This window comes from Solea solea, chromosome 10 (assembly GCF_958295425.1).
Source record: "Solea solea chromosome 10, fSolSol10.1, whole genome shotgun sequence".
Taxonomy (NCBI): Eukaryota; Metazoa; Chordata; class Actinopteri; order Pleuronectiformes; family Soleidae; genus Solea; species Solea solea.
The window spans coordinates 27,585,965-27,598,458 of NC_081143.1; the positions used below are offsets into that span (position 1 = coordinate 27,585,965).

General features: G+C 41.4%; 1 protein-coding gene across 2 annotated transcripts in view; it reads right to left on the reverse strand.

The window, feature by feature from the left end:
• The window catches only part of LOC131467035 (teneurin-3), a 566,025-nt gene that overhangs the window by 434,007 nt on the left and 119,524 nt on the right, over positions 1-12,494 (reverse strand). The window lies entirely within an intron of this gene.

Sequence of the window (12,494 nt, forward strand, 5' to 3'; positions counted from 1 at the left end):
ACACTTTTATTTTGAAAATCTGTGAAATACAAATACTGTCACAAATATTTCTGAATATTACGCTATCATGACGGAATATCGCGATATAATTTGAAGTTCCTGCGGCCCAACCTTGACTGAACAGCTTTGCTTTCCCCCGGCTTCCTGCATATAGGAAACCCCCCAAAACGACATTAAATGCTGTAGTAGATCTGCCGAGTGTGAATTACAACGTATACAATCAAAAAAAACGGAGACAGAATGAAGAACACCGAAGCGACGAAGGAAGGAAAACAAGGCCAAACAAACAAGAAGAGGAAGACGCTTCACGGCTCCACAAACGCCGTCTCTACGCGGATAAAACACGGACACCATGTCAAAAACATGACAAGACGCCGTGTGATTCTGATGAAATATTCTGTACACGGGTAACTTTTACCAGTTTAAATTACACACACACACACACACACACACACACACACACACACGTTTGTGTCTGAAACTGCTGAGCTCTTCGTCCTCGTCTTGATCCTCTGTTTCCTCTGTGGTCTTAATAATCATCATTTCAGACACAGCCATGAATCTACTGTTGAATCTGACGGTGTGTTTGTGTACACGTGTGTGTGTGTGTGTGTGTGTGTGTGTGTGTGTGTGTCGAGCAGCAGGACGGCAGTCTAAGTAGCCCAGGGATAAAGTGTGTGAGAGGAGATAAGGACAACACACATGAGCACTCACTGTTGGATAGCACACATTGTTATGTTACCTTTAAACAGAGTCTCACACACACACACACACACACACACACAGAGATCCCTTCTGCACACTATGGAATTTGGCACAGCACACACACAATACACACTTTCAACTTTCAATTAAATTATCTTCAAACACTTGCATGAGAACACACACTCACACACACACACACACACACAGGTTTGTGTATCTATTCTTCTCAGGACTCTGCACTGACTTCCATTCGTTTGAACAGACTAAACAAAGACTGCTCACTAACCTTAACCATAACCGGTTAATATCTAACCTTCAAGTTAACCCAACCCCCATCTCAATCTTAGTCCAAAATGTAACCAGTTCTTCCGAAATGAGGGTCTGCCTCACTCGGACCAGGTTTTGGTCTCCATGGAGTCCAAAAACACGTGTTTAAGCCAGAAAAAGTCTTAAAGAGGGAAAAACAAAGATTTTTGAGCTTCACACTCAAACACGATGAATGAACAGTAGAACATACGAGGAAACCAATAACCAATGCTTCAATGATAAAAGATAATTCATGTTATGTGAAAGACAAGTGGAGTAAGGAGTTACGGCTCAAAGTAAGTCAGGAAGTTTATGTTACGAACATCTCATCCAGTTCTTCAAATGTAGGCTGTGGCTTTAATCAGTCTAACTTTACTTTAAGTTCAAAAATCACGGCATAGCGAGCGACGTTTACTGTTCTTAATACTGACGATGACGGCAAGAAAAAAAAAAGTCTCAGGAAAGTCACATGATCTGCATCTTCTCTCCGTTTCAAAATGATCCAAATCCATACACAAGTTCACTTAAGTTTACTTCTGACAGAAAAAAGAAAGTAACTCCACTGTAATAACGGATGAAGCTGTAATTTCTTTTTTCCCTGCTCAGTCGCCCCCTGCACTGTACACTGTTTCTGTTTGGAGAGGAAATTAATAAGATACTATCTGAGGCAATGTAGTGCAGCAGTTTCCTGCCAATTAAAGCAGCGCGCAATGAGATAACCATGAAAAAGAAGGAGAGAAAAAAATATTGTTTCAATTTGTGTGCTCTGTTTCCATCTGATTAAAGTGCTATATATCTGTTTACATCTTAATACTGGATTTATATTCCACTTCACTGTGGCTGCGGAGTTGTTTGTTTTCTTCTCTTCACGTGAAAATGAGCCTCATATTTCCAACATCTCTTGGAAGTCAACGACACCAAACCTCATTGAGAAAATCGGCGTTTTTAGCTCACGGCGACGCAGGAGCCGCTGGTTCACTGCTGCCGTGTTTGGCCGGTTTTTATCAGCTGTTTGAACCCAAATGAAGGATTTTCACAGACGTCACAAGGACGTCATGTTTGGAGTCGTTCACGGAGCCAGCCGTGGATCAACTGCTGCTGCGAGCTCTGACGTAAAATCGCTCATTTTCTTCATGGGATTTGGTGCAGGGAGACAAATATCAGAAACGTCGGTATGAAGGCAAGTGAAACCCGAGCGTATGAGCTCAAATTTCTTCAGACTGACGCAGATGGAGATTCTAACTGAAGTGGCTAAAGTCTGGTTCTGCTTCAGTCGCCATTTTATCTGTGAAATCAAGCACCTGTGTCCCGGGAAACGGAAACGACAGCACGTTTTCCAGCCTGAGGGAGCGTTTGTGTGTATACAGCGGCAGAGCAGGGCCAAGTGTTTAAGCCACATGGTGTCAAACTGGCGGCCAGCGGGCCACATGTGAGCCCCCAAATCGATGACATGCAGCCCACACCTTAATATTTAAGCCACAATACGATATTATCACAATATTTAAGTCACGTATGAAATATCACGATATTAAAGTCACGGTACGATATTATCACAATATTTAAGTCACGTATGAAATATCACGATTTTTAAGTCACAATATGATATTATCACAATATTTAAGTCACGTATGAAATATCACGATATTTAAGTCACAGTACGATATTTAAGTCACAGTACGATATTTAAGTCACAGTACAATATTATCACAATATGTAAGTCACGTACGAAATATCACGATATTAAAGTCACGGTACGATATGATCACAATATTTAAGTAACCTACGAAATATCACAATATTTAAGTCACGGTACGATATTTAAGTCACAGTACGATATTTAAGTCACAGTACAATATTATCACGATATTTAAGTCACGTATGAAATATCACGATTTTTAAGTCACGGTACGATATTATCACAATATTTAAGTCACGTATGAAATATCACGATTTTTAAGTCACAGTACGATATTATCAAAATATTTAAGTCACGTATGAAATATCACGATATTTTAGTCACGGTACGATATTTAAGTCACAGTACGATACTTAAGTCGCAGTACAATATTATCACGATATTTAAGTCACGGTACGATATTATCACAATATTTAAGTCACGTATGAAATATCACGATTTTTAAGTCACAGTACGATATTATCAAAATATTTAAGTCACGTATGAAATATCACAATATTTAAGTCACGGTACAATATTTAAGTCACAGTACGATACTTAAGTCACAGTACAATATTATCACGATATTTAAGTCACGGTACGATATTATCACAATATGTAAGTCACGTACGAAATATCACAATATTAAAGTCACGGTACGATATTATCACAATATTTAAGTCACATACAAAATATCACAATATTTAAGTCACAGTACAATATTATCAGGATATTTAAGTCACGGTACGATATTATAACAATATTTAAGTCACGGTACAATATTACCACGATATTTAAGACACGGTACAATATTACCACGATATTTAAGTCATGGTACAATATGATTTTAAAGAAAGCTGTGAAACTTTTTTGAAGACACTGTTGCTGTTGCACAAATCACTTCCTGTGTGCGGTAAAGTAACGTTGCCGGGGCAACACGTGATCCAAACCCCGACATGACAACAAACACAGATTAGATGCCTTGTCAGCGTTGGTCGCAGAAACACTACAGCTCTAAGTGTGTGTTATGTATAATTAGTGTCTTCACGTATCATCAGACCTGTGACTACAGTAAAACTAACGGTGGCAGCCTCGACACCATCGCCAGCTTCTTCATTACACGCTTTTACAGATCAATACAGACAGCTGCGGCTAAACACATTAAGCTTGGTGTTTGGTGCAGATAAAATCGCAGCATTGTGTGTGCGTGTGTGCGTGAGCAGACAGAGACATCTCCCTGTCTGCTCATTGTTTTGCCCGTGACAACACCTTTTGTACGCTTTGGCGTCAGACGCGGCTCGCTCTATAAAAGGGTCAGGCAGGAGGCGGGAGAAGGAGAGGTAGATTAAGGTCAGAATGATTTCCACAGCCGGCGAGAAAAGAGAATATGAAGACAATCATGACTGCGCGGAGAGGAGTGAACTGCAGCGCGTAAGAAACAAGATAATCACTGTGAGGCCTTGGTTGGAGAATAGAGAGCCTTTATATATACTATACATATATCTATATATATATATATATAGATATATATATATATACACATATGTGTGTGTACATATATATATATATATATATATATATATAAATATAAAGATATGGTAATATAATCACAGCAGCTTATGTCGGACAGTTTTTCTGAGTTCCTGAACATAAAAGACTGAACATTTTTCTTTATGCTTTTTAATGAAGTCAATGTTTCTGTAAAAACACAAAATGCAGTTTATTCTGCAGCTTTAAATGTTTTTTTTTTGGTTTTTTTTCAAGGTGCAGAGAATCGGAAATGTGTTATCATAAGATAATTTCACAGCATAACCCCGGGAATTCTTACCTAAGACGCCGCATGGTTCACTTCACACTGAGGTAAAATCGCCATGGCAACTGTGTTATCACAAACTTAAAAGTTCCTGTTCCGGTGATGTTAATAATAACAAGAAGAAGAAGAAGAACTTAGGAAAGGAACTCAAAGGAAACGCGCGGGCGGCAGAATCGCAGGTCTCACTTCGGTGCAAAGGTAAATGAACGCGTTATTAATAAAGATAAAACAGCAAGCAGCTGACGCCGCTGAACCACTGACATGTCACATGTCGTCCCGGCGTGATGGCGTGATGCAGGTGTGGCGTGGAGTCATAATCATCACCCACACAGACACAGACAGGTGTGAGAAACCACAGCAGAGATGGGGTCACTGCCTTTCTCTTCTTTTATAGAATCAGCACAAACAACACGCTCACACAGATGGGGAGGTTTTTTCTCTCATCATGACTTTGTGTGAACACTGTTTTAAAGTCATAGTGCATGTTTTTTTTCTGAGTGATATTGACACGAGGTCACCTGTGATATGGTTACACAACATGGTTGCCTGCATGGACACATACACGATGCACATACACAATGAAATCAGATCTAAAAGAGTCTGTGATATCCTGTGAAATATATATATATTTTTTGCTTGGAAAGTAGAAGTTTGAATGTACTGCAGCTCACTCTCACTCTCCCGCACCAAAGCCCACTCATAAAATCTGCGTTTTTAGCGGGCGTGGACACAGGAGCTGCTGGTCGACTGCTGCCTCGTCTGGGACATCTGTGTCACTGAGGTTCATCTAAGCAACGGTTTCCAAACACCAGAGACACAGAATCACACATTTGGACATTGTAAGAGAAGCAGAAATGGACGAACAACTCCTGCGTGCTGTGATGTAAAATTGGTGATTTTCTCAATGGACTTTGGTGCAGCGAGCGAAAAGTGACACAAAGTGACAAAATGAGTTTGTCTCCAGCCAGAAAATGGCAAGGCACTTTATTTTAACCCCCACGGAGGTGACATGAGCCAAACTGTCCAATAATGTTTGATTTATTCTAAATGACCTGACTTTTTTCACAGACACTGACCCACTGACACAATTCTTTGAAGCCTCATTCAGTCATATTCTACGCATTATCATGGCTCGCATGAGCCACGTCAAACTAATAATACAGCGTAATGCAGATTTCTTGCTCCTTTAATAAATAACATGGCTCCAACACATGCGTGATGTTTTATTACGCGAGTCTTCTGTGGTTGAATATATATTTAAAATGGGCAGAACACGCGCACACGACTGAATAATCACAGAAATATGGCAGGGATGAATGATTTCAAGTGTGTCAAAAATGCTAATGCATATATATATATATATATATATATATAACTTATAACTTCCTTTAAGTTGGAACGTTCTTTTTTTGAACAGACAGTGATTTTCCGTTAGAGATAAATCTCAGTTGTGTCCATAGTAACCACTCACTCCATCCCTCTGTCAGCTTGTTGACTCTTTGTCATTTTTTTTTTCTTTGTTTGGAAACTGGATGGAGTTGATGAAATTGCTGAGGTAACAGCACAGGACGAGATTATCAGCTTCTGCTGAGAAGAAGAAGAAGCAGAGGAGGAGGATGAGGAAGAGGAGGAGGAGGACGGTGTTACAGCGAGAACGTGCTTTCGCTTTAATTGCGTTGTCGTCAAACTTTACGACGCAGCAGCTCTGTTTTAACTCTGCGGGACACAAACTGGGTTTCACTGCTCACTTCCACGCTTCATTAGTTGCGTAACACATGTAAACATGTACAGAATAGTTGTTTTCGTTGGCTGTGAGCTTGTGTTTTCAAAAACTGACATGACACCGTGCAAATCACGAACCTTGAGGCGTCAAAACCAGAAGAAGAAGAAGAAGAAGAAAAAAAAAACACACACTCTGTGTCCAAAATATATTGTTTCTGGCACGAGACGCAGCGAGCGGCGCGAGTATAGATCAGACTTAAGGCCTGCTGCACTTCAGCACCAAGGACAACACCGCGGATTCGTCGATACACAAGACATCGACAGCGCTTCTGAAATTTCAGAGCCACGGTCAGGCCCACGGACTCTAACGTGGAGGGATCGATGCGCGAGGCATACTTAACCACACAATCCATCCACAGGACGCCTGCACCGGGGAGGTCACAGAGGGAGAGATGGAATTTCCACCTCACCTCCCACTGAGTGTAAACACAACAGATGCAGACGTATTCGTTTCACGAGAGTGTGCACTTTTGTCTCCAGATGTCACGCGCTGTTTTCCTCTTGTTGCTTTTAATTACTCCATAAATCCATGAATCTTAAACTGTAGGAACAGAACCACGGAGACATGGATGGACTCCGATGATTTTTAGGATTCAAATGTCTCACAGATGTTCAGACCTGGTATAAAGATCTGTCCTAACATTGACGTATTGCTCCAAATGTACGTTCCTAAGCTGCATTCTCACAGTCTGTCCTCAGACATGAGACCTGTGCTCACACAACCTCCACAAAATCTCCACCGACGCATGGCACAACACCTGTGCATCTGAAGGACAAGAGAAACTCTTTCAAGGAAGCCAACGTTGGTATTTTGGACAGAGAAGACTGTCGGTGTGAGGACGCCATCTCAAGCCATGTCCATTCAGAGTGACCTTCCTTGCACAGATGAGGTGATTTAAGAGAAATAAATTGTCAGTGACCCAAAAAAACCCGGGGACTTCTTCACCAAGGTCAGAACTGAAGAAGTCTTTTGGGTAAGAAGCGAAACGTCTTCAAGAACCTAACAGACGTCCATGTTTGGACCCTGGTGAATGTCAGTGCCAGGTCTGCGTATAAAGTCAATATTTTGGAATTATGTTCTAGATTCAGAAAAGTTTCATATTTAAAGTAGGGGTGGTGACATCTGGTTAGGACGCCTCCCTGGTGAGGTGTTTTCCGGGGACGTCCCATTAGGTGAGGAAGACCCAGGACACACTGGAGAGGCTTTGTGACTTAGGAGAGAAAGAGAGAGAGAGATGAAAGAAAGTAGAGATGCAGGGCAGGAGACGAGGTCTCGTAAAAACAAAGATGTCAAACTCAAACACATGCCAGCTGCTCTGACGTGTGTGTGTGTGTGTGTGTGTGTGCAATCACGCTCACGCTGTTATGAGCTCATTACAAGAACTGATCTGAAAAGATTGTGGATGATGACAGAGATGATGGTAATGATGATGATGATGATGATAATGATGATGATACCGCGATGATCACAACTACGAGATCTGCCAATCTGTGTGTGGATTCACACGATGCAGTGCAACTGTCAAAGGTGAAGAGACGTGGACGGACTAACTTCGTCCTCTCGTCTATTACACATTTATTACACTTTTTTTTTCTTTTATTCCACGACAGTTTCTCTTCTTCTCTGAGCTGAACTCTCGTCTCACCTGTGAACGACTTCTCCCTCTGACACCTTTGACAAGTTCCAATCATGAATTCATTCTCGTTTTCTAACATCGGACAAGAATTAAGCCTCTTTTTTTCTGTGCCTGGATATTATGTTTGTTACTGCTCTCCTCTGATTGGCACTTATTTTTAACCCTAACTTGTAGTCTGTTCATCTACGTGTAGCCATGAGCCCAACATTAACAACAATCGTCAAGATTTATTATTTATTATTTAACGGGTAAACTCTTGTTTAATGTTACAGCAGCGTGAGTAGTGCGATGTTGCTGACATAAAAAGTTGTATTTTTGTACGGATTATGTTATGTTTTGATTTTTCTTTATTTTTCAAAGCCTTAGTTACAGTATCATATCTCACTGTCCCTCACTGACGTCTGTGTGTTTGTTGCTTTGTATCGTTAAAGTGTCAAATGTCAACGTTTACTGTCTTTTGTATAATTGTTGCCGTTGTTTGCTGCAAATCAATAACTTTGTCTGAACCTGAACCACCATCAGATTTGTTTAATTAACTCATGTTTGGTTCAAAGTCAGGTCTTTCTAGTGTAATAGCATCTAAAATTATAATCATTTTAATCATTTAGTTTTGTGAGAATTTGTCACATTCATTAATAAAAAAAAAAGTTCCTTCCATCTGACAAAATATAACTGCTTCATGATAAGAATTAATTGAAAAAGTTGTTGCAACAAAACAAACGTTCTGTCTCTCCAGTGGCCATGTAATATTCAGTATTTTCAGTTAAAAAAAAGAAGGTTTTAGTGTCAGAGCAACATTTATCAAGTTTCTAGGAACAAAAATGTGTCATTTGTAATAATTACACAATTAAAAGATGGCTAATTGTGTTGACTGATTAATCCTTCTACCTTTAATACACAACGTAACATATTCTAGATCAATGTGTCATCTTTATAACTTCATTAAAGACAAATTATCTTCCAGAAACCTCAAAGTAATAAAGTAGAAAGTAAACAGAAAGCCTGAAGTTTCACAGTGACAAAATGAGGTTTGACTAAACTCACTCACGCTGCTTTATGTCACTCCTGTGTAAATATTGGTTTTCCCTCTGTCATTATAACTGGGCATAAAAAGCCGTAGACTCAGCTTGAAGCCACCAGGTGAGATTATTGACCTGTGAAAAGCTGCCAGTCGATAGCAAACAAACAGCAGAGGCTCACAGGCTGGAGGGCTGAGATTAGATTGAAACCTAACAAGTGACTTTCTTGTTGCCGACATGTCCAACTCTGCCCGGACTTGGGATTTAGACAAAAAGTGTGTGTGTGTGTGAGGAAGGAGACATGAGATGGAGGAGATAATGACGGTCTCTGAAGGTTTCAAATCTCCCAGGACGGCAGAAGGACAAACAGATAGATGAGGGAAACTGACAGGTGAGTATAACAACCTCGCCAACATGTCAAGCCTCTGCTTGTTTTCTCTCGCAGGATTCAGATGGAAGCAGACGTCGAGCGAGAGAAGCTGAACGAGAGAGAGAGAGACGCTGCATGACAAGAATCATATCCAAACTGAACGTGAAAATTAAAAATCAAGTGTAGGAAATCTGCATTTTTCCACACGTCATATTCTGTCATATAAGAGCTAAACGGACTATTTCTGTGCGTCTGAAAAGGCGACAGATACTAGTACTAATGCCAGGATCACACTACGTGATATTTTTGTGACTCCTCTGTTAAATGTTGAGATTTTAGACATTTCCCTGGTAGTTGTTGTAGATGAACCCACATTTTTAGGTCTTTTTAACTCATCTACAGTTCGGCTTTGATTCTTGTGTCGGACGTCACTCACTGTGATGGTGCTCTGACCAACCAGTGGCCGGCAGTCTGGCGACGTCATGCATAGTATCGCCTCAGGTCGCTTGGAACCTCACCAGAGCAGGTACTAAAAAAACAAGTGGAAGCGTAAAATAAACGTGCCGTGCCGAGGCGAGGCGAGTCGAGCTAGTGGAAACGTGCCGTTTGTAAGGAGGTTAAGTCGTCCTGGATGTCAACACGGAGGAGGACACACGAGGAAAGCAGCAGGAAAAGATATTTCAGTCCTTGTGAGTGGATCTACCTGGTAAACAAGCGCAGAATCTCACAAAGAGAAAAGAGATTGATTGTCAACCAAAAAAGTCTAAGGTCACAAAAGAGTGTTTTATTTTTTCAGGGACGACTTTGTACTCACTTGCATTCACAGAGTGGTTCAAAATCTGATCAAGGACTTCTGCGTTCTGTGGTTTTTTTTTAGTGTTTGTTATTTAGTTTCCCCTCGCGCTCTCAGAATCCTCTAAATACCGCTGGACAGACGTCCACGTGGGCGCTCCTTTGTCGTTTCTCCTCCGTTTATCCGCTCGACCATTAAGTCCGGATTGCAGTTAGAGAGTCTTACACGCTTCTCTGTGCTTCCATTAGAGCAGTCACCCACCCGATAAAACCCCGCCGTAAAATCTGTGTCTGTGTCTGACCTTCTAATTTAATTAAATGCAATCTACAGAAAATAGGATTTACACAAAAGAAACAAAATAAAAATGAATACAGCCGCTAGGACAAGAGAAGATATTTAGTCACTAAGCTCTTACAAGGTTTAGCGCGTGGACACTGAGAGGACACATTCAAAGTCGTTGTCCACGCTGATCGTAACCAAGGACTACTTTCACTTTAAAGGGATAGTTCAGTTTCATTTAAAGTGAGGTTGTATTTGGTCCTGTCACAGTTTTAAGGCTAACCTAATAAAATAAAATCTCTTAAGATTATGTTCACCTCTTCATCACATTGTTAGAAAGACTCTGGAAATCTGTGTGTGTGTCTCTTTATAAATAAACGGCTCACTGTGTTTTCAGTGTTTGAAATATTCAGCTGATCTACACAGTCTCACCACACGAGGCAGCAGTTGTCCAGCTGTGAGGTCAAAACGCTGGTTTTCTCTATGGAGTTTGTTGCAGGTGAGTGAGCGGTTTACAAACTGTCATTTTCTCGTCGGAAAAGTCTGTATAACAGTATGTTCTGGAGCTACCATAGACTTTACTTTACATAATTTGCATAGGTTCTACTTTGGTTATTCTTTTGTTTAGTGGTTACTGGAAGCCATGCTGTCAAAAAACCCTTTTTCTAATTACAGGTATAATTGTTGTCTACTGAAAACACGGATACTGCTCCATAAAACCAGCTCCTAGTTTGGGATCAGGAAGCAGAAACCTTCTCTAAATTCACTGTTAAACTAAAAAGGATTTCAAAACTTCCCGGGTTGTTACAACTTTATCTTGTGAGTCTACAAGTTCCATATTATTTCACGGAAGTGAAATTATCTGCGGTGCTACGGGTCACCATGTTTGTAGAAGCTAAAGGTCGCTGAAGGTGAAGCTTATAAATAACTTTCCACAGACACATTGAGTTTGCTGTCCACCCTCTGCTTCCTCTCTCTGGCCTTTTCTGCGGCTCTCAAACCATAGGAGGTCCACATATGCAGGTCCATTTATGACCCAGCTGTCAATAATCTGCATTATGGGAGCATAAAGTAACCAACGTAGACCATACATCTCCTCACAGCCGGACCTGAGCAGCATTTACTGTGTGACACGCCAGACGAAAACAGAGCGTTTACACCTACACACGAGACGCTGCGTTCAATATGAAGACGGAGCGAGAGCGAGAGGCGAGAGAGACAGCCGGCAAATTACAGTCTGGGTGAGTTCAGGTGGTTTATTAATATGGATTTTTGTAGGTCACACGGTCTGGGTTTAATCTCGTCGGGGCTGCGGTGAAGTGCAGGAGTTCAAAAGTGCTGACCCATCAATCGGGGAGCACTATCGATGACGTGACTTTTTGTTTATGGTCATTTAGCAGAAGATTAGCGTCCCTCAGACGTTTAATAGCACCAAAGGAGAGTGCACTGTGCTCAAGTTGAAGCAGAACTTTGGAAGTCCACGGAGCTTCCCCTTACAGTTTCAGAGTACATCCTTTTAGGACACCACCGTAAACTTCCACCCATCGTCTGCCTCTCCTCACCCCTCCCTGCTCGACATCCACTTTTCACGCTTCTGTTTTTCAGTTCTCGCCATTGATGATAAAAGCCGGCCCGATGCTTCCTCGTGTGTGACCCCTCGCTCAGTCTGACAGTCATTTCCTCTTCCTCACTTCCTAAAATAACAATATCGATCAATATTGATCTTATAGCCAGTACCTGGCGAGGGTGTGTGTGTAGCGCTGTTTAGCTGATTCTGGATCTGAGGACACCCGGTTGGCGGCCCTGATCTTTTGAGGCTAGTGTTTAGCTAACAGATAGTAGGGGGCAGTGGAGAGACAGCCCCCCAATCTCTTCACAACAAGACATTTAACCCTCACAATGACTTTGAAGCTGTTACATTAGATCGTCCGGAACGCAGAGGCACGCCTTAAAGGGCACATGTCACCCCTCTGTTCATTGAGCTCCACTGGCTACTGTTAGCCGCCCGCATCAAATTCAAATCACTGATGCTAGCCAACAAAAGGATCTGCTCCCACCTCCTTAAATGCTCTGCTAAAGGCTCATGTTACCCCTCGACATCTCCATTCATCCAAG